The following is a 22851-nucleotide window of genomic DNA, read 5'->3' on the forward strand; positions in this document are numbered from 1 at the left end:
GGCTAATCATCAATTGAGCAACTAGGAATGGAGGCAGATCACTCAGAAATGTAGACTAGATACATTGCGGCATTGTGTGCATCCCATATTCAGTGAAAAAACAGGGAGGATGAACTTTGATGGGCTCACTCTCCTTTTGGGGATTACATGCCAAAGCTAAGATGCCTTCACCTAATTTCATATTGGATGCGGAGTGAATAAGTATGGTGGTGGAAACACCTCTAGAAAATAAAATTCCCTACACAATCTTGTCTCTTCATGTGCTTCCTACTGAAAAATAGAGTTCCAGCTTGGGATAACATCAGAAAAATGCATCTAGAAGGACCTAGCTAGTGTACTCTGTGTAAATCTAAGGAGGAAATGGTGGTACATCTATTTATAAAGTTCCCTTACACAAAAATTATATGGAAAATTTGCATAGGGCAATTAGGGCTTGCAAAGGAGTGGCAAGCGGTGAGTTTGGTGGAAGCCTTGCGCACTTAGTTTGAGAACAGAGTTATAAAATGCTATAGGGCACATCCTTTAATTATCTATTAGGGGATATAATGGCACAAGTCATTGCCATTTTCTCCCCACTCCCATAGAAGGATAAAATTCTAGGACCCAGAAATATTGCTCTCGAAGAAATCGATAAGTCTTGGCCTTGGGATTTATTTGAGGGGGTTACACAGGGAGATGAATGAAACTGTGTGGGAGGGGATATACTTTTCCTTAGCGAGACTCATTATTATTCCATGAATATGGGCCTTAGGAGGGGCACAAACAACTATGTTGAACTTTGTTAAATTTTCTTAGGGCTATATTGTTCTTTGCTTTAGATAATTGTATTTCATCATTAACATATTAAATTCACCCCATAGCATCATATTATTATTCACATTATTTAGCAACATATGCAATTATATAGAAAGAATAATATCATCATTGATGCAACAAAACATAAAGGAATAATAGAAGAAAAGAATTCACACATAGAAACACCAAGATTGGTCAGAGACTAAGGAAAAACCCACTAAAGGGAAAACCTTTTCAAATTCTTCTTCTCATCAGATTGTCATTGAATGATTCAGCAAAGAGAGAGTAAAATGATCCATATCTTCAAACATAAACTTATCCAGCATAATCAACTAATAAATATACGGAGATGAACCCAACAATACTAATAATCAAAACCCTTATTCATAAGCCTACGGTCAACTATCATTATTTTTAGTCAACTGTCGAATTATATGGTCAGCTGACGAAAACTTCGGTCAACTGAAAAACTCAAACCCTATGTGTCAACTGCACGAAGAGAGTGTCATATGTGCAACTGAAACCCTTCAACCCACACATAAGCCTGCGTGCCTACGGTTACAATCGAAATTTCCCTATAGCATGCATGTGGCTAGAAACAAAAACCCTAGATCACATGTCCAAGCTTCGAAACCTGCAATCTCAGACTTGTACAAACCAATCTTCGCGAACTACCTCGGACCTATGCAAGCCAAAACTAAAGAAGAGAATAAAATAATGCTTCATTATTATTGTCCAAATGAGGGTCACTTTACTTGTATTTATAGTCTTCCAAGGGTGTCCAGTTTGCTTTAGGGTTGTCCTGATCTAATGTGCACATGTTGGATTTAATTCAAAAATAAATTTTCCCTTGTCCAAATTGAGTGCTTCAATAGTTAAAATTGGTCCTCTAAAAAAGAGGAATCTAGTCCCATGATTGGAATTTGTCACTGAGCTAGGAAAAATTAACACTCCTTCTTAGCTAGGGAGAAATTCAAATGTTGGCATCATAGCATGTCCCATCTCAAGTATCTTGTCATCAAATAATGTCACTGCTCATCTTAGTTCATCTCTGCTTATTCATTCTTATCTCTTTCTTGTCTCTTCATATATGTTGAACATTCTTGAATACAAAAGAAGAAGAATTTATATCGGAGGGGAGCTCAATCTACCACCCTCTATCCATCAGGGATCCACATTTACGATCCGTAATCACTACCAGCAATAAGCCAATATTGCTACCCGGGAATCTCTACTAGCACGGAGCCAATGATACAACCCGGGAAACTCTACCAGCAAGGATCCCAATGCTACAACACAAGAAACTCTACCAGCGGGGAGCCAATGCTACACATCGGGAAACCTCTGCCAATATTTTCCCAATATGACCTTTAAGATTCAGCGGTAGAACACCTACATCTCTAGCTTGAGCGAGATTCCACTTATCATATATAATAAGGATCGCACCTAACTCAAGCATCCAGCACCCATTGGCCAGATAGGTGGGAAAGATGGATGCCAAATGGAGTATAATCTTCATATACCAAGATAGGTGAGCAGCATATTTGACACTATGGGTAAATAATAGGGGTGATATCCTGTTCTCTAGGGATCCATCAACCCTAGTAGCCCTACATCTCAATTCCTCATCCTAAGATCTCAGATAGGGGGGAAGAGTCGACTCAGTGTCCTTGATCAACCCATACCATTACTTCAGGAGGGTCATATACATCTATCCATGCTACTCTCTATAGATCAGAAACTTATCAATGTGCTGACATCTAGTACCAACTTAACCAACTCACTGAAGAGTTTCCTCAAACATCACCAAGAGTAGCAGTACTCTAATTTCATGTTGATGCAGGACATCAAAATCAAACATTATTTTAGAGAAAAAATATGTCACACAACGGATACCTTATTCATCCTCCCTCTCGCGAAAGCAACAACCAAGAGCCTAAGATTGTTTCATACATTAGCATCGTCTCAATCTATGAAGATATCTTTGTCCTAGCAACATATTGGATTGTTAGCAAATCTAATCCCACTCTTATTATCGCAATATAACATTGTCATATCCAAAACTTGCTCAAACGAATCTCCACGAAGCTTCCTTAACCAAACTTCCCCATAGCTAGTCATGCTAGCAACAAAGTACTCAATGTGTTCTTACAATTATCATTGTATCCATGCAAACTCATATCTTTGGAAGATCTTTCATCTCGAACCCATTGGCCAACTCCCTCTTATGCTTGATCATCAGAGGCCCACTACCTATCAAGAATAGATTGTCAACATATAAAACCGAAATCAAAGGCATATCTTGGATCAACTTAGAGGTTTGGATTGGTAGTGCTTCCAGGCTTTAGTAACTGTCTATCAAGGATCAGAGAGCTTGATACAAACCATACAATGTTTTCTTATAAACTTCCCTGCTCATGGAACTCTTCCATCATCTGCTCACAAATTGTAGGTATATCATATTCCTAGTGCACTCTTGATCTCATGCATAATACTTCATATTTTTTTACCTACAATTACAACCACGCCCATAGGTCTTCTTCTGTGTGGTTGTGAGGCTTATAACCACACCCTTAACCCTTCCTCCCAGCGGTTGTGGATTGGGCTAGGAGAACCCTTCTCTACTCAAATCGGAACTTACCAAAACCTTTTCAACAACTTCAGATGTTGATTCATGTTCAAAATCCTTCCCTAAACAATCAAGTATCTGCAAATAATAGGTGATAAAATCTCATGAAGTGTTTCTCCCTCTAAATGAGAAGCCTCTTCAATCATCACTATCTACCTGTCTATCATAATATTGTCATGCTACAACAAAACTGTTAGATCACAAACTATATCAGGTTCTTAGACATATATCATAACAAGTCATCATCATATCATCAAACATTCATCAAGGGTTAGTTTCATATAAGAGTATCTTCATACTTCAAGGATCATAATAATCAAGTCAGAGCTTCCAATTCTATCAAATGTCAAATTACTAAACTTTACCAAGATCAATAAGAGAGTAAATCTTATTGTTACACTTTCATCATGTTTATCTCAAGCATTAACGACGGCATCTAGCTACCATATATCAAAAACAATGTGCTATCCTTCTTTATGAAATCCAAAAATCCATCATGACTAAAATGAAAGATGCTTCTGAAATAATAAGATCACCAATATATATCACATATACCATAAATCAAACTTACTTACGTATTCTTGTCATACCTCAGGGCTTACCTTACCATCCATACTTTATATTATGCATGTACCTTTGCAACTTGTAACACAGTTTTAGCTCTTCTCTTCCTGCGCTAGCTATCTTTTCCTGCACCGCACCAGCTATATTTTCCTGCACCTCAAATGATCCTCAAAAAAGGATCCACTTATCATAACTCATCACGAGAAAAGAAGTAACCAAACCCAAAAATTCATGTAGGGAGAAATAATCAAATCAATAAGCATAAAAAAGAATGGAATCACAAAGAGGTAACATAAATCTAAAAGGTATGTATATTTAACGAGAGGATATCAACTCCCTCTTGAACCTCTTCAAGAGCCATTACTATCCATTGTCCATATCGATGTTTCCTTTCATATTTCCATCAACTTCATCAACAACCAAGGTCATCAACCCTTGACACAAAGCTAGAATATCTTCATACTGGTCATGTTTCAAAATTGCAAAACTCAAGCCATCATATTATCCCAAGGTTTCTTCCAAACCCTAATCTCAAGCTCCATTAGCCAAATTTCCTAGGGTTTCCTTCAAACCCTAGTATTTTTTTAGGTCCCCTCCATCTTCTCTTGTTTCCAACAAAGGTGCCTTCATTGGGGTGATCTCATTGACTTTTCTTCAACCCAACTCTGATAACATGTTAAATTTTCTTAGGGCTATATTGTTCTTTTCTTAGAGCATATTAAATTCACCCCACGACATCATATAATTATTCACAATATTTTGCAACATATGTAATTATATAGAAAGAACAATATCATCATCAATGCAACAGAACATAAAGGAACAATAGAAGAAAAACATTCACACATAGAGACACCAGGATTGGTCAGACACCAGGGAAAAACCCACTATGGGCAAAACCATTTCAAATTATTCTTCTTATTAGATTTTCATTTAATGATTCAATAAAGAGAGAGTACAATGATCCATATCTTCAACCATAAACCTATCCATAAAAATCAAATAAAAATTTTCAAGAGATGAACCCAACAATGCTAATAATAAAAAATGAAGCATGCGGTCAACTGTTAAATTTTGCAGTCAACTGAAGAAAACTTCGGTCAACTAAAAAACTCAAACCCTAGGTCCCAACCGCATGGAGGGAGTGTCGTGCGTGCAGCTGAAACACTTCAACCGCATGCATAAGCCTGTGTGCTTGTGGTTACAACCAAATTTCCCCTATAGCATGCCTGTCATTGGAAACCAAAACCCTAGATCACACATGTGATCTTTGGACCCTACAATCTCATACTTGTATGAACCAATCTTTGCAAACTACCTCAAACCTATGCGAGCCAAAACCAAAGAAGAGAATAGAATAATGCTAGATTATCATCCAAATGAGGGTCACTTGACTTGTATTTATAGCCTTCCAAGGGTGTCCAATTGCTTTAAGGTTGACCTAATATAATGTGCACATGTGGGCTTTAATTCAAAAATACACTTTCCCTTGTCCAAATTGAGCGCTTCAATAGTCAAAATTGGTCCTCTCGAAAAGAGGAATCTAGTCCCATGATTGAAATTTGTCACTGAGCTACCAAAAATTAACAAACTTATGGATTCAAAATTCCTACCTTTAGCAAAAGAAACAAGCTACACCTCCCTACATATTTTTGGTGATGCAATGTTAATCATAAACTGCCAAAGGATCCCAAAGATGTCTGAAATTAGATTTTGCTACAATTGCTATAAGAAGTTATTTGAATCAAAGATCCTTTTGATACCTACTCTATTTTTCATACTTATAGGGAACACAACTCGCTAGTGGATTCCTTATCAAAGGAGGGTGTTCGAATGGCACTAGGAAATTGGGTAATTAGGGAATCAAATGGCCATAGACATTACGACTTTTATCTTAGAACTTCATAGAAGGGAGGCCACAAGTAGGACAAAAACAAAACTAAATCTTGTCTTTTTGTTCACAGTTTAACATCTATGTGTGGGTTGTCAAGTTGAATGGATGACTCCCTTAGTATTGAGGGGGTGTAGCAGGATATAGTATTTTGTGGAAACATAAATGTAATGCTCTCACAAAGCAAATATATTGGCACACTTATGTATTTAGGTGCAACAGAAGATATTAAATAGATTGAGTTATGTTCAAGCTTTCTATATCGATGTGATGTATAGCCATGTTATTTTTGGGTGATCACTCTATCTTATATAAATGCATACATCAGTATGCATCCGCAAAACGTAATTTTGTATCATTCACTAACGAAATGAAATTACAATTTTTTTCCAAAGATATATATATATATATATATATATATATATATATGTCAATCTTGGTGGGACTTGAACCCGAGTGAGGAGAATAAGTGTGAATCCTCCCTACCATCTGAGCTACACTCACTTGATTATATATATATAGATAGATATCCCAACAAGATTGACATGCTCGCTCCTTGGGAGTAATTTATACATGAGAGATTACCGGCTCACCTAGACATGGGAGGGTTTTCATGGATGTAGCTAGTATCAATCTCTGGTATAGTGAACCTCACCCATATATATATATATATATATAGCAAGGATAATTTTGTATTAGAAAAAAATCCACACCTATATCACAAAAAATATATCCAGAAATACATCATCATAAATCTCAATATTTCATATTGTTCTTTCTTATCCAAAATCAAAATTGTCCTCTCAAGAGGTACGTTATTTTTGCAAACAAAAAGGGGGGATTTTGGAGCTGAATAACTTCCAATAGAGCCCCAGAATGAAGAAAAATTTAAGATATAGAAATTCCTATTTTATAATGTATTCTTTCATCTAGATATACTAGCCCAAATTCATGGGATCATTCAAGTCTGGGCATTTCATGTCCACAAGGTTGGTGATACTTGTCGTATTAGTTAGAGGTTAGGCCATTTACCAGACCTCTAATATCTTATACCTACTATCAAAGGTAGCTCAATTTACCCTCCTACTTTTCAATCTTTGTGTGAATTTCCATGAGGATATCCATGATATTGGAGGAGGTGGTGGATTATGCATTGTGTTTCAACTAAAGCTACGTAATCTCTACTTGCAGTGTGTCCAATTTTTCATTATAGTGTGCAATGACCATATTTTCTTCAATTCAAGAATAAAAGTGACCGAGATAATGTCCAAATATTATCGCCTACCTCTAAGCCTACCACATTTGCAAAGATCATGACCAAGGTCATGCCAGAAAAAAAACATTACCAGACAAATGCATAGTAATAACCAAGGGGAAATGCTTTGGGTGAGCAGTAATCACAAGAGTCATGCTCTTATCAAGAGTCGAGATCTTATCAAGAGTTGTGTTGATATTATCAAGAGCCCAACCACATTACCAATCATAGTATTGAACCAGGAGACTTGGGAAGTTTCACATACCATGATAGTAAATTTCAAAGCATACAAACCTAATTCCAGCAACAAAACACCCAAGGAGAAAGGTAACCAACCTGGTACCATTATGAATTAAATTTTCATTTATAATCATGCCTCTAGACACAACTATTGATGTCTCTACCATGACTATGGTAGCCTTTATCTCCACTTTTTCCATTGTAAGACATTTCGAGCTAATATTCCACAATTGTATGCCCCATTTGCACCCAATTATCTTTGAGGGATAGCAAGAAAAAAGGGAAGTTATTCAAGGCCATATTTAGAAATATTGCATTGCCTCCAAGCGTGGCATAAGAAGATATCTTGAGTCACATGATGTTAGCAGAGGACAAGACCTCCTCCTAGCACTTCCAAAAATCCCATACATACAGAACTTCACGCACATGTCTTACTCCATTCCTCCAATGCTCCCTGCCATATAGTATCCACTCACAACATTGAAGGTATACTGAATATGAAGCTTTGACACATATGTTTCATGATTATATGTTGTGGCAGGAGAGGGATGAAAAATACATGGCCTATGGAACCAAATTGCTCCTCTCTGACTATTATAAGACGCTTGGAGAGAATTTTTTCCCTTTCGGTTTCGAATTGTACCCAATTTTCCAAAAAGGATAACCAATGGGTGGGAAATTGCTCCAATGCCAATTTTGGAAGAACTAAATCACCTCCAAAAGAAGCAAAAGGGAATCCCTTGAGTCACATGATGTTGGCAAAGGATAAGGCCTCCATCCAATACTTCTATTAATCCCACACATCCAAAACCTCAAGTCGTCATCCAACCTCATTACATAAACACTTCACACCATGCGATATTCGCTCTTAGCATTAAGGGACAACTGACAAATTATTAATATATTTTTAAAATATTATAAAATTAAAAAATGAACCAAAATTTAATTTTAAAAAATTAATAATAAATAAATAAAATTACAAATTACAAATATTTTAAAAATAAAACATTTTTAAAAATTACAAAAAGAAAACATTAAAAATTAAAATTAAATAAAAACTAAACAAAACTATGCATTGTTGCTTGGGAGGGCAACGCCAAGCACTACCCCTTTGCTCATGAGGCCAATTGCAACCACCACACAACCTAAGCATGTGAGGAGGGAAAAGTCTACTCTGCCTAAGCAGCTAGTTGCATCTGCCCCACAGTCCAAGCGGGGGTTATGCGACCGCTGCAGCTGGCTACGTGGGTGGGGGGCGATGCCCAACATTTCCATCCCTACACAATAATTCATAGCTTTTTTTTTTATTTTTTTAATGTTTTTTAGTTAAATTTTACGTATTTTTTTCCTTATCTATTTTTATTAGTTTTGTTTTATGATTTTTTTATGTTTTTAAAATTGTTTTTTATTTTTAATTATTTTCAATTAAATACATCTTCTTCTTTTTAATCTGATTGCTTAATTCTATATATATATATATACACACATCGCCTCTCTCTGTTTATAAAAAAATTCATTTCATTTTTTTTTCTAAAATTTGTTATATATATATATATATATATATATATATCATTTTATTAATATTTTTATGTGAGTAATAATTATAATTATCTTAATCAATATTTTACATGTTCTTTGCGCTACTTTGCTCTGAACTCCGCCTATAAAAACCCTAGCTCTCCCAATTGTTGTCGCGGAGGGGGCTCCCCCTTCGTATTTGACTCCATCACCTGAGGAAGAAGCGCATGCCTTTTAGGTATTGGTGGATTTGTTGCCAAAAAGAGTGAAGACTACAGCACTGCAGTCAAGGTTTGTTCAGCAAAATGACGAGATCTATGACATTTCTCTCCCAATTGGAGACCAAATAACTTCTCTGATGTATTCATAAGGAGCATTAATCGGGAAATTCACAGGTATGTGGACTTTCCCCAGATCCATGGAAACATGGATAGAAAAACACTAGAGATCCATGATGAAAGGTAATATAGCCTTGTATGTAGTAGGAAATGGTTTTTTTGCATTTTTATTTGAATCAAAAGAGGATAGGGATGTAGTCTTCCACAATGGACTGTACTTCTTTAGTTCACGACGGATATATCTGAATAAATGGATGTTGGATTTCAATCGAAACGGAGATGACCCAACTGAAATAGCAATGTGGGTCAATGTTAGGTCCCTATAATACTAGTGATTACCCCATTACAATTGTAGTTATATCCTTTATTAATATTGGTGTTCCCCTATTGTCCCCATATTGTTATTACTGTGCCCCATAGAATCCCTCTATTGTTATTTTTGTGCCTTTATATTATTATTGTTAGGTCGGTTGGGTTATATTATGACTCCTTAGACTCCTAAATATAGAAAGGAGGTTTTGTCATTTGAATCATCCAAGAATTGTTCATTTATGTAATGTAAAGGAGTTTTCCCCCTCGAGGAGGCTGAATTCTAAGGTGTTGATCTATCTTTTCTATCTTTTTGTGAGTTGGTTTCATAACATTTGGTATCAGAGCTTTGGATTCTAGGGTTTCGCTGCTCCAAATAGGTCATCATGGCATTTTCACTATAACTTTTTTTATGCGACGTTTCAGAAGTGGAAAAAAACCCATTTGAGACAAAATCGCACTGAAACTTGGGTCCAAATTTTAGAGCTTTTCGCGCTATATTTGCGGAGATATGATCTGAGGAAGTTGGTCTTCTTGCAAACTCCTGAATTACATTCCAAACAGGTGACCTGTGAAAAATCATCATAACTTTCTCTTTGACCATCGGATTGAAGTTTCGAAGAAGGTACAGAAAGAGGACAGACTGTAGTTTCTTGTATATATTTTTCAGAGCCAAAGGTTGAAACAGGGACACGTGGCATGTCGTACAAATTCGCTCTACTGAACTCGTCTATAATCAGGTCACTGTGGGAGATTTGGCATAACTCGTCCTTGGAGAAACTAATTTGGATCAAACTGGTGGCATTGGAAAGAGGACACATAGGGCTACTGTAGTTCACAATTTCAGAACTGGATCATCCGAAATTACAGAGATACATCAGAGGCAATATCGAGCTCCTACAAAGTGAAAAAAGGTGTGTAGATTTTTTAAAATTTTTGCTTAAGCTTGGTTTGAAAATTATTTTGAAGGAATTAAAAGGGCATAGTAGAGCATTATTATCGATAATTGATGCCCCGAGGAAATAAAATGCAAACACCTAGTAAGCAACCTGAAAGCTCTAGCATGACTCATGAAGAAGAGGAAAAAATGCTACATGATATATCAAAATTACAAGACCAAGTGCAACAAATGTCACTCTCACAAAAGCTAACAAAAGCTAATACAAATGGCGTGGAATCTAAGATAAAGGGCGTGGAAGCTAAGACGAGCGATTTGAAGATAGATTTGAAGACAGATTGGAAGAGAGACATGGCAGATTTGAAGACAGATTTGACAAATTTTCTACAATAAATACTTACAAATGGTGAAAGGGTAGTAAGGAAACTCATGATGCGAACAAAAGAAATGTTAATCATGATTTCATAGACTCTAACATTGGATCGAAGACCCACCATATTCCAAAAATCGATATGAGGAAGTTTGATGGCAAGGATCCCACAACATAGATATTACAAATGGAGCAATTTTTTGATCTCAATAATGTGCAAAACACACAAAAGGTACGTATTGCAACTTTATATTTGGAACCAAATCAGTTTGTATGGTATCAATGGCTTTTTTCTCGTAAACAAATTATCACTTGGGCAATTTTTACAGAAGAATTGACAGCACATTATGAGGATACAAAAAGCAACACTTTTTTTAGCCAATTGATAAGTCTCAAACAAAAGGGTTCAATAATGGAGCACATTGAAGAGTTCCAAAAATTGAACATAAGGGTAAAAAATATTCCAAAGGAGCATAGGATTGATGTGTTCATAGGGAATTTAAAGGATAATATCCAACATGATGTTCGCTTTGGGAACCTGATTCATTAGAGAAGGCATTCAGGTTAGCAAGAAAAATGGAAAGCAAAATTATGGCAACCAGGAAGCATACCACTCACAACTATAAAGCTGGAAGTGTTGTTGCCCCTAGTCTTCCACAACCTATAAGATTGACACCACAACAATTGGAAGAAAAAAGAGCAAAAGGGATTTGTTACAGTTGTGATAGCAAATACACTAAAGGTCATAAGTGTGCTGAGAAGAAATTATTCTACATAGACTGTGAAGAGGAAGAAGAAAAGGAGCAAGAAAGGTCAAAAGAAGAGGATATACTCCAGGAACAAAGTTTATATAAAGAAGAAATGAATCTGACCATATCTTGTAATGCATTGGCGGGAATTACCACTCCTCAAACCATCAAGATAGAAGGACAAATCAATAAGAAAAAGGTAATAGTGTTGATTGATTCAGGAAGTACCCACAATTTTATTCATTGTAAGGTAGCAAAAGAATTGAATTACTTCCTATATCTAGCACCAGAGTGTCAAGTGATGGTTGCAAATGGAGGAACAATAAATTGCTCTAGAAAGTGCCATAATATCAAGCTATCCATGGGAGAATATGTATTGACTAGCCCAATGCTTTCCATTCCAATGGGAGGTGTTGATGTTGTACTAGGAGTCCAATGGCTACAATCCTTGGGTACAATAGCTTTTAATTTTCAAGAACTTTTCATGAAATTTTATGCAGAAGGAAAGGAAGTTGAATTAAGGGGTATTGCAGGGAAACTGGGAAAGATAATCAGTTCTAACGGTATGACAAAGATTCTAAAAAAGGAACAAAGAGGTGTAATTGCACAATTATGTTCGCTAGATGTTTCCACATCGAAATCATCTATTTCTCCAGATCTCCAAAAAGTCTTGGACAATCATTCCAAGGTATTTGAGACTCTCAAAGGTCTCCCACCTATTCATGATCATGATCATGCTATTCATCTGATTCCAGGAAGTGTTCCTCCAAACATCAGGCCGTACCGATATCCCTATGCCCAGAAGAGTGAAATTGAATGTATGGTTGCAGAAATGCTAGAGGCTGGTATAATTCAACCTAGTCAAAGTTCTTTCTCTGCTCCAATAGTATTGGTGCACAAGAAGGATGGATCATGGCGCATGTGTCCGGATTATAGGGAGCTCAACAAGCACACTATTAAAGATAATTTTCCCATTCCTGTCATTGATGAATTACTGGATGAATTGCATGGATCAATTTACTTCACCAAGTTGGATCTTCGTTCAGGATATCATCAAATCAGAATGAAGACTAAAGACATTCTGAAAACAGCATTTAGAACTCATGAGGGTCATTATGAATTTTTGGTCATGCCTTTTGGCCTTACCAATGCACCTTCTACATTTCAAGGTTTGATGAATTCCATTTTCAAACCCTTCCTTAGAAAATTTGTGTTAGTATTTTTTAATGATATACTAATCTACAGCAAGTATTGGAAGGATCATGTTGAACATGTTGACAAGGTGCTACAACTATTGGAGGAGAAACAATTATATGCAAAAAGATCCAAATGTTTCTTTGGAGTACAAGAGGTGGAATATCTGGGTCATATTGTATCTCATGAAGGAGTTAAGGTAGACCCTAGCAAAATTAAAGCCATTAAGGAATGGAAAATCCCCACATCCATAAAGCATCTGCGAGGATTTCTCGAGTTGATAGGGTATTATCGCAAGTTTGTTAAAAATTATGGGAGAATAGAAGCACCTCTAACAACATTATTGAAGAAAGATGTATTTTCATGGACTCCAGAAGCAACAAAGGCCTTCAAACATCTTAAAGAGGCAATGTGCCAAGCACTGGTCTTAGCTACACCGGACTTCACAAAAACCTTTATTGTGGAATGTGATGCTTCAAGAAATGGAATTGGTGTTGTTTTAATGCAAGATGAAAGACCCATTGCTTTTGAAAGTCGTCCAATCAAGGGAACGTTTTTACACAAAGCTATTTATGAGAAGGAAATGTTGGCAATACTACATGCACTTAAGAAATGGCGACCCTACCTAATGGGAAGACACTTCAAGGTAAAAACAGATCATGATAGCCTTAAATACTTTTTAGAACAAAGATTATCCTCTGAAGAGCAACAAAAGTGGGTCACAAAGATGTTGGGTTATGACTTTGAAATCATCTACAAAAAAGGGAAGCAAAATGTGGTGGCAGATGCACTCTCAAGAAAGGATGAGGATGTGGAAGCATTGTTGTGCGCCATTTCTATTATCCAACCAGATTGGATAAACGAAGAAAGGGAGGAATGGAAGAATGATGAAGAAGTGTGGGCACTTATTCAAAATTTACAACAAGATTCCAATACATCTGATACATTTAGCTGGAAAAATGATTCGTTATGGTACAAAGATCGCTTATACCTCTGTAAGAATTCCCAACTCAAACAAAAGATTCTTATGGAATTGCACACTTCTCCCTTAGGAGGGCACTCAGGATTTTTAAAAACTTACCACAGGGTTAAGAAGGAATTTTTTTGGGATGGCCTTAAATTGGATATTCAAAAGTTTGTGCCAGAATGTTTGGTTTGCCAACAAAATAAAGTTGAAACAATTAAGACCCTGGTCTATTACAACCTTTATCCATTCCAAGCCAACGTTGGGAGGAGGTTTCAATGGATTTTATCACAGGTTTACCCAAGTCTGAGGGAAAGAGTGTCATCATGGTGGTAGTTGACAGACTTACCAAGTATGCACACTTTTGTGCATTATCACATCCATTTAAAGCCAGTACAGTTTCTACTGCATTTATGGAAACAATTCAAAAGCTACATGGAAATCCAAAGATTATTGTAAGTGACAGAGATCCCATTTTCACTGGAAATTTTTGGACGGAATTATTTTCTTGTCTCGGTACTTAGTTAGCTCATAGCTCATCTTATCATCCTCAATCTGATGGGCAAACTGAGATAGTAAACAAATGTTTGGAAGGATATCATCGTTGCTTTGTATCTGATAAACAGACACAATGGGTCAAATGGTTGCCTCTGGCTGAATGGTGGTATAACACTTCCTTCCATACAACAACAAAAATGACCCCATTTATGGCACTTTATGGATATCAGCCACCATCCATCACATCATATTTAAGAGAAAATTCTAAGGTTCAAGCAGTGGAACATCACATCGAACATCAACAACAAGTCCTCCAACTCTTAAAGGATAACCTCGTGTTGGCACAGAATAGAATGAAACAACAGGCAGATCAACATCGCAGCGAAAGAAGTTTTGATGTAGGTGATTGGGTATTCCTACAGCTACAACCATATAAACAAATGTCCCTCAAGCAAGCTAAGAAGGATAATAAATTATCACCAAAGTATTATGATCCGTACAAGGTGTTGCAAAAGATTGGTACTATGGCATACAAATTGGAGCTTCCTGCAACTTCTCGAGTGCACCCAGTTTTCCATGTTTCATGTTTAAAGAAGGTTATAGGCGACAAGCTCCCAATTCAAACAATATTGCCAGAACATGACGAGGAAGGAAAAATTATATTGGAACCGAAGCAGTCACAGAAACAAGAACTCGACAGCTACGAAATCAATCAATTTTGGAGTATCTCATCAAGTGGAAGAACTTATCCACTGAAGATTCCACATGGGAGGATGAGAATTTTATACAGAAGCATCCATAACTACTCAAGCGTTGAGGACAACACTTTTTTGAAGGAGAGGGGCATGTTAGGTCCCTATAATACTAGTGATTACCCCATTACTATTGTAGTTATATCCATTATTAATATTGTTGTGCCCCTATTGTCCCCATGTTGTTATTACTATGCCCCATAGAATCCCTCTATTGTTATTTTTGTGCCTTTATATTATTACTGTTAGGTCGGCTGGGTTATATTGTGACTCCTTAGACTCCTATATATAGAAAGGAGGTTTTGTCATTTGAATCATCCAAGAATTGTTCATTTATGTAATGTAAAGGAGGTTTCCCCCTCGAAGAGGCTAAATTCTAAGGCGTTGATCTATCTTTTCTATCTTTTTGTGAGCTAGTTTCATAACAGTCAATATTCCTAATCTCCCGCTATCCTATTGGAGCGATGATCGTCTTAGGGAAATCTGAAATGGAGTAGGTTGCTACATTGATAAAATAAGAAACAAAAAACAAAAAGCAAAACAAAACAAAACCCGAAAGGATCCCAATTCTCTTGTGCCAAAGTTTGTGTGGAGGTGGATCTTGAAAAAGTGTTGGCTGCAGAAATAAATATAACCCTAGGGGATTAGAAGCACTGGCAGATCCTAGATTACAAACAAATCCCCTTCAAATGTTGATATTGTCATGAGTATGGTCACTTTCCTCGTGAATGTAGAAATATCCCAAGAAACAAAGGTTTAGACTCATCTTCTCCCTCTGAGGATCAATGGTAGACCCAAAAGAAAAGAAGACAAGGAAAAAATGAAACAGTTAAATCCTAGCCTAAACAAGGAAACAATGTGGCCTCCACTTCTTCAAACCTTTTCAATGTTTTGAGTAATCAGAATGAGGAAAGAGTTGATGGTCTAAATATAGTGAAAGTAAATGAAGAAGAAGAGGAAGAACCGAAGGAAGGAGACATCAATGAAGGAAAAACCCCTCGGGCCTCAGATATGCCACAACCCCCCCTCGAAAGGGACGACAGGCTCCTCATAGCCAAGAATCTCATCCAAATCCCCTAGTATTAGTGTCGCAGAAGAAATAACTAGATTGATAACTTGACACGTGGCCTAGAACCTAGTGTGGGTCAATGACGGAAGCAGTCATGAAACGGAGAGCACAAAGAAAATATTTGGAAGGTCGCAAAGGAAAATAGTCTGAGAAAGAGAAGTGGAGCAGAATAATAAGTTGGGAATCAAACCTATGATCTAAAATATTTTCAAAGTAAAATGGAATAAAGGAGCAATTGGATCGAATGGAGGAGGGACGCAAATCCCCAATTTCAAATGAAAGTTCTCTCATGTAACATAAGGGGCTTGGCGAGTCATGTAAAATCCCTCGCAATCAAATATTTAGTAAAGCAGGAAAATCCATCGGTATTATTCATTCAAGAAACAAAGATGGAAGAAAAGGGGGTTCTGAAGATTGTGGAAATGATTGGAAATGAAGTGCTAGAATAGCCCAATGCTCCAAACATGCATCCAGGGGCTTGTGCACTTTTTGGTTGGAGAAGAATTTCTCCTATATAGAGAATAATAAAACTCAACATTGGATCATGGTTACTTTGGAATCCAAGGAGACAGGAGAACTCATCCCAATGATAAATTTTATGCCCCTTTTTTGTATATTGATAAAATAGAATTTTGGGACTCGTTGGAAGAAATCAAGAATAGAGGACTACCTCAAAATGCAGTTATTGGGGGTGACTTCAATACTATTCTAAGTATGGATGAAAAGCAAGGAGGAATCATTGTACATGACCCATTTTGGGAGGGATGATGTAATATTAGAATGGGATATGTTTTTATGTCATACTCGAATTTGGAAAGTATACATGGACCAATCGTCGATCTAGGGATAACCACATTGCAACCAGACTAGACAGATTCTCAATGCATAGTAGTTGGCTCTAAAAAGTTTAGAGTGCATATCTTTCATAAAAGCTCAAGGAGAATCATATCATCGGCCAATTATGCTACAGATGGAGAAACTTGAAAATTTAGGACCAATTCCCTTCAAATATAACCCAACATGGATTCAAGAGGAGGGAGTGTGGATTTGACCACATAGGGTTGGCTTTCCCCAATAAGGGGATCAAGGCCTATGTATGGAGGGAAAGATTCGCAACGTCAAAGAATCCCTTCAGAAATGTCTGAAGGAAAATTTAAAGCCACCAGAGCAAATACAAAGAGAACTAGTGAGCCAATTAGAAGAGAACCACATGTTTATGGAGACAGTTAAAGTGGAAGAAGAACATATAAAAAAATAGTGGGATCTTACAAGGAACATCTTCTCTACCAGTAGAAAGAGGAAGAATTATGGCATCTTAAATCCAGAAGCTTATAGTTGAATGTTGGTGATTTTAACATCGCCTTCTTCCATAAGCAAGCCCAAGCCCAAGAAAGAAGAAATCAAGTCAAGGAAATAGTCCCAGAAGGCAGACCAAGGATCACCACCTTTGAGGACATCCAAAAGGAGGCTTATAACCACTTTCAATCTTTGTATAATGCATAATCAATCCCAATGGATCAAGTAGTAGACTTTATTTGGCCAATTACCAGGTAATATTGCAACAACATGAAACTTATCAAGCCAATTGAGGAAGAGGAAGTGCAAGAAGTAATTTGAACACTCGATCCAAAAAAGCCCCCGGACCCGATGGATTTACATTCAGATTTTATCGATCGTTTTGGTCCTGATAAAATAATACCTCCTTCAAATGTTAAATCACTCTAGAGTGAAAAAGAAATTGGGTAGATGCATAAACTCCTCCTTTTTATCCCTCAACCCAAAGGATCAAATCCTATTAATTTCTCCAAATTCTGATCGATATTTTTATGTAATGCGGCATATAATATTTTAACAAAGGTAATGGAAAATCCGCTAAATAATTTCTCCCTTCCTTCATTGTTGAGAACCAATGAGGACGTATGCAAAAAGATTTTTGGAAAATTGTTTTTAGGGCAAGGGCAAGTCCATTCAAGCAGAGGCTGTCATTCAAGAAAGATGCAGCAATAAGGAATGGTAATAAAGCTTAATATGGAAAATGCATTCGATGGAGTGAACCACTCTTTCCTATTTCTCATTCTTGAGAAGTTAGGATTTTGTTAGGAATTCACACAGTGGATTAAGGCGTGTATTTCAACTCCATGGATAACATCGTTGGTCAATGGAAGATCAACCTCTTTTTTCTCTGCTTCATGGGGCCTAAGCAAGGCTATCCACTCTATCCCCTTCTCTATATAATAATGGATGAAAGTCTTGATAGGAATTTGGAAGCAGCAAGAAATGAAGGTTATCTCCCGGGATTAAGCATTACAAGGAATGTTAAAAAAATAAATCATCTGTAATTTGTGGCTGATATGATCCTGCTTGGGGGGCTCCAAATTCATATCCAAAAGATTCAAAATAATTTTGGACACATATCTCCTTTTTCATGTGGGCTAGTTAACAAAAGAAAGAGTCAGTTGTACAGATGGAACTGCTCTGAAATTGCTATGCAGAATATTTCTTGAATACTAGTCTTCCCAGTGGTCAGGAATTGGAATTCATTTTCATATTTAGGTATTCCAATTTCTTTGGGTCCAATGAGAGGGGAAGATTGGGAACCAGTCATCCAAAATATTAGAAAAAATAATATGTTCTTAGGGTGCACAATGGTTAATGTAGCAAGAAAGACAGTTTTGATAAAAATCAATACTTTCTTCTCTCCCATTATATATTAGATCAGGTTTGTTAGCCCCAAACAGATCTTTCAAAGAATAGATAGTATGATTCGAAAGTTTTTATGGCAAGGTGGGAAAGGGAATGAGAAACGCTTTCATTTAGTTAATTGGAACATAGTGAGGCTTCCAAAGAAATATGGAGGGTTGGAAATCAAAGATCCAGAATATATGAATTTGGCATTAGGAGAAAAGTTAGTATGGAGGTTTCTCACTGAGTCAAAGAGTGGTGGAAGCTTGCGTTCCCCAAGAAATATTTTCAAAGAACATGCTCCTTAGACCCAAAGACCAATCCTAGAGTCTAATGGATCCAAAATTTAAAAATTATGTAAAGCAGTTGCCCCAATATTTTTTCAACACCTGGGATGGAAATCTAGTAATGGGAGGCGTATTCATTTATGGAAGGATGGGATTCCCTTCCCCCTCATATATTTGTGGAGAAACAGATTGTAGAGAACTGGAAATATGGATGGAGGAACAAGGAATACAAAGGCTAGCAGATATCTCAAAATGGATTAGAAGGTTCATGGATAGCTAGCGGTGTCCCAATCTCCCAACTCAATTATCTAGTCAATGGATGGCTCTGACCAAATATTTAAAAGGATTAGCACTAGTGGCCACTTCTAAATCTGATCAAAGAATTTGGACAAGTGGGAGAAACCGTTTTTTCAGTAAAAGAAGGATATGACTCCCCCTATGTGCAACTTCCCCATCCTCCATTGTCCAAAATCTGGGGGAAGATATGGCATAAGGACGAATTACCTAAAATCAACACTTTTTGCTGGGAGTTAATTCACTGGAAGATATTAATTGCGGAAAACTTGCAATCTAGGAAGGTACAAGGTCCTTCAAGATGTGTATTATGTAAAGCAGCGAAGGAGAGTATACATGTCTTCTTCAGATGTCCCTTTTCATTGGAGGTTTGGAACTACTCAATTAGACCTCTCAAATCTCTTCAAATCATCCCTCAGAGCTGGTCAGGTATGTTTGAAAATTGGAAGTTCCATTATCCTGTTCACACAACGTTGATTCGATATTGGTTCAAAGTGGGTTTATATACCAAAGTATATATGTTGGTTAATTTGGCTCTCGCGCAACGAAGTTATATTTCAAAACATCAATCCCAATCCAATAACATCAACTATGAAGGTGTCACAATTGCTCTTAGAGGTATTTCATCTAAAGGTTTTGACCCTGATGAGTTGAAAGACCTTCTCCGTGAAGAATTAGAATGGTCTCAAACAATTAAGCCCATTCATCATGTTTGGCAGCTTCAAACCACAAAACTTCGTCCCTTTGTTTGTAATTAGATTAGAGGAAGATCAATTCAAAAAATGGAAAAATACTTTGGGAGGACATCAACTTTTTTTATGGAGCATTGAAAGGAAATTTGGGAGGCAGGAGCAGGAGGGGTAATTTTCTGCCCCAAAGAAAAAAATAGAGCTTAAATTTGCATGGGGGTTGGAGAAATCCTTCAATAACCAGGCAGAGGCACTAGCAATATGGAAAGGTTAAAACTAGCTCTGGCAAGAGGAAACAAATATTGGGTGATTTGATGCTAGTTATCCAAAAATTCCACAAAGATAAAAACTTAAGAGATAGATATTTTGTTGCCCATATTTGTTCCTCGGATTAGAAGTCAAATACAAAAAAAATGATTTTATATCCTTCTTCCATATAAAAAAGAGAATAATAAGATTACAAATGAACAAGCCAATAAAGGTGTCCATCTTGAACAAGGTTGTGTTGCTCCTCAATCAAGGAGATCCTCATTTCATTATATACCATGAAGCCCTAATGGAAGAATAAGCTAGAGGAAGTAAAAAAATTTAATTAACAAAGCACGATGGAGGAACAAACCCCGAGACATGTCATGATGATTAATATCAATATAGTTAAGCCTTTAATGACAAATCTGAAGTGATGTCCTTGATCTCGGTAATAGATCCATATCTCCTCTCCAGGTGGTTATTGAAGATGGTTCTCATCACTCTCAAGGACTGCAGAAGTCATTTGACATGCGATCCCTACTTGGGAATATATTATATCTCAGGCGATACCATACTCCCCTACTTGTGGATTAAATGTGGGATGTATGATTGTTGGGCGAATGATAGGTTGCAGCACATCAGCGATTCCTCCAAGGAAATGCAATTCAGATTAAATCAATGTAATTTAATTCAAATATGGATTGGAACTCGAAGCAATATGGACTATAGAGGGAAAGTGATGAAGCTAGAGCTACTCAGAATCTTAGTGAATTTCCAACATTTGTTAAGTATGGCTTCTCCATTCGAAGTAGGTGGCAATAGTTCTCAACCCGACTTAGGCAGTGGTCTCACTGGAGGAGAACCTAGCCAAAATAGATAGAATTGGGGAACAAACCGTGGTGGAGGTGCACTCACACTTCTCCTTCTTAAGGTGGAGATTAAGGCTCTAAGAGAGGATGTGGGAGAGACTCATATCAATGGTAGCCAACCTAGCCATGAAGGTTTACAATCTCGACTCAAAGGTAGAATGGATAGAGGTGACTGTTGAGGTTGTGGCAGTCAAAATTCTTAGGGAGGTCTTTGGTCTTCAAGGCCCACCCACGAGCGAAGTAAAACCATCGAGAAACCCCAAGGAGCAATCAAACCAAGAGCTTACAATGCGGGAAGTGGAAGAAAATAGCAATGCGCTGACAGACAACAGGAATCCAAGAATGTAGCCTTTTTTTTTGTAATCCTTTTGTTAAATTATGTAAAATGGTATTATAAATGCCTATTTTGGAGACTATATGGTTAAATCTTATTATAGGGCATACTTGGGGTATAGTAGGGTAGCAATAGAGCTCATTTTGAATAGTTCTTGAATATAACAGATGAATATCAGTACATGAATGTAAGGGTACTGACCCGTCACAAGATTGATTAATACAAGCTCCTATTTCTTATATATATATATATATATGTGTGTGTGTGGTGTGTATATTATACATATATATGTATATATGTATATAATATATTGTATATATGTATATATATGTATATACATTTATAATATTATATATATACCATATATTTTAAGAAAATTATTAATTAAAAACTCTAATTAAAAATAATACACACACACACACACATATATAATGTATGTATATACATATATATATGATATATATGTGTGTATATATATATAATATTGTATGTATGTATAGAATATATATATATACATATAAGTATATTATATATGTATATATGTATATATACATATATATATATGTATATATACATAATATATATGTAAATATACATAATTAAAGTTATGTATAAATATATGTATGTATACATATATATATATAATATATATATGTTGTATGTATACATTATATATGTATGTATTATACTATATATATGTATGTATGTATACATATATATGTATAGATATATGGATATATATATATCATACATACATAACATATATATATATAAATATTATATATATATATAGATATATATATATATATATATATATATATAAAATTAGAGTTTTTAATTAATAATTTTTCTTAAATTCATATACTCCTAATTCTAACACAACAGTCACAAACCATATTAGGTAGCTCTAAGAGTTTCAGTGGATGCAATACTTTTTTTTGTGGCTAGATGGATAGACCGGGGCGGGTCTTCGCCTATGCTCCCTCCCCATGCTCTAGATATTGTTGTTTTTAACTCATTGGTTGCAAATGGGTCATGGTACCATAAGGAAAAACCTTCTCGATTTGTTAAGCAATTGGAATAAATCCCAAAGGTTGAATTTTTTGCACCATAGGCAAGTGTTATAGACATTTTTGGCACTACAACCCCAAGCATAAATGTCCATAAAATAAGGGCTCCTGAGTCCCTAAAGGTGTTGTTCCAACCCCTAAAAGAACAAGGTCAACTTACTACAGCTTCTCCCAGAAGTTCTCCATGAAAAACTACTCAAAACTGGTCAAAACTGGATCATTTCACTTGCTCCATGGCTAGGGTGCGATGGATCGCACCTTGTACACATAGGAAGTGCGTTGCATTTCAAAAAGCCCTTCTGTGGGGTGCGATGGACGGGAAAATACAAGTGGCGGAGACAGTT

Source organism: Pinus tabuliformis, chromosome 5_2 (assembly GCF_031772625.1).
Source record: "Pinus tabuliformis cultivar Carrire ecotype Pingquan chromosome 5_2, CPIR1, whole genome shotgun sequence".
In the NCBI taxonomy this organism is placed as follows: domain Eukaryota; kingdom Viridiplantae; phylum Streptophyta; class Pinopsida; order Pinales; family Pinaceae; genus Pinus; species Pinus tabuliformis.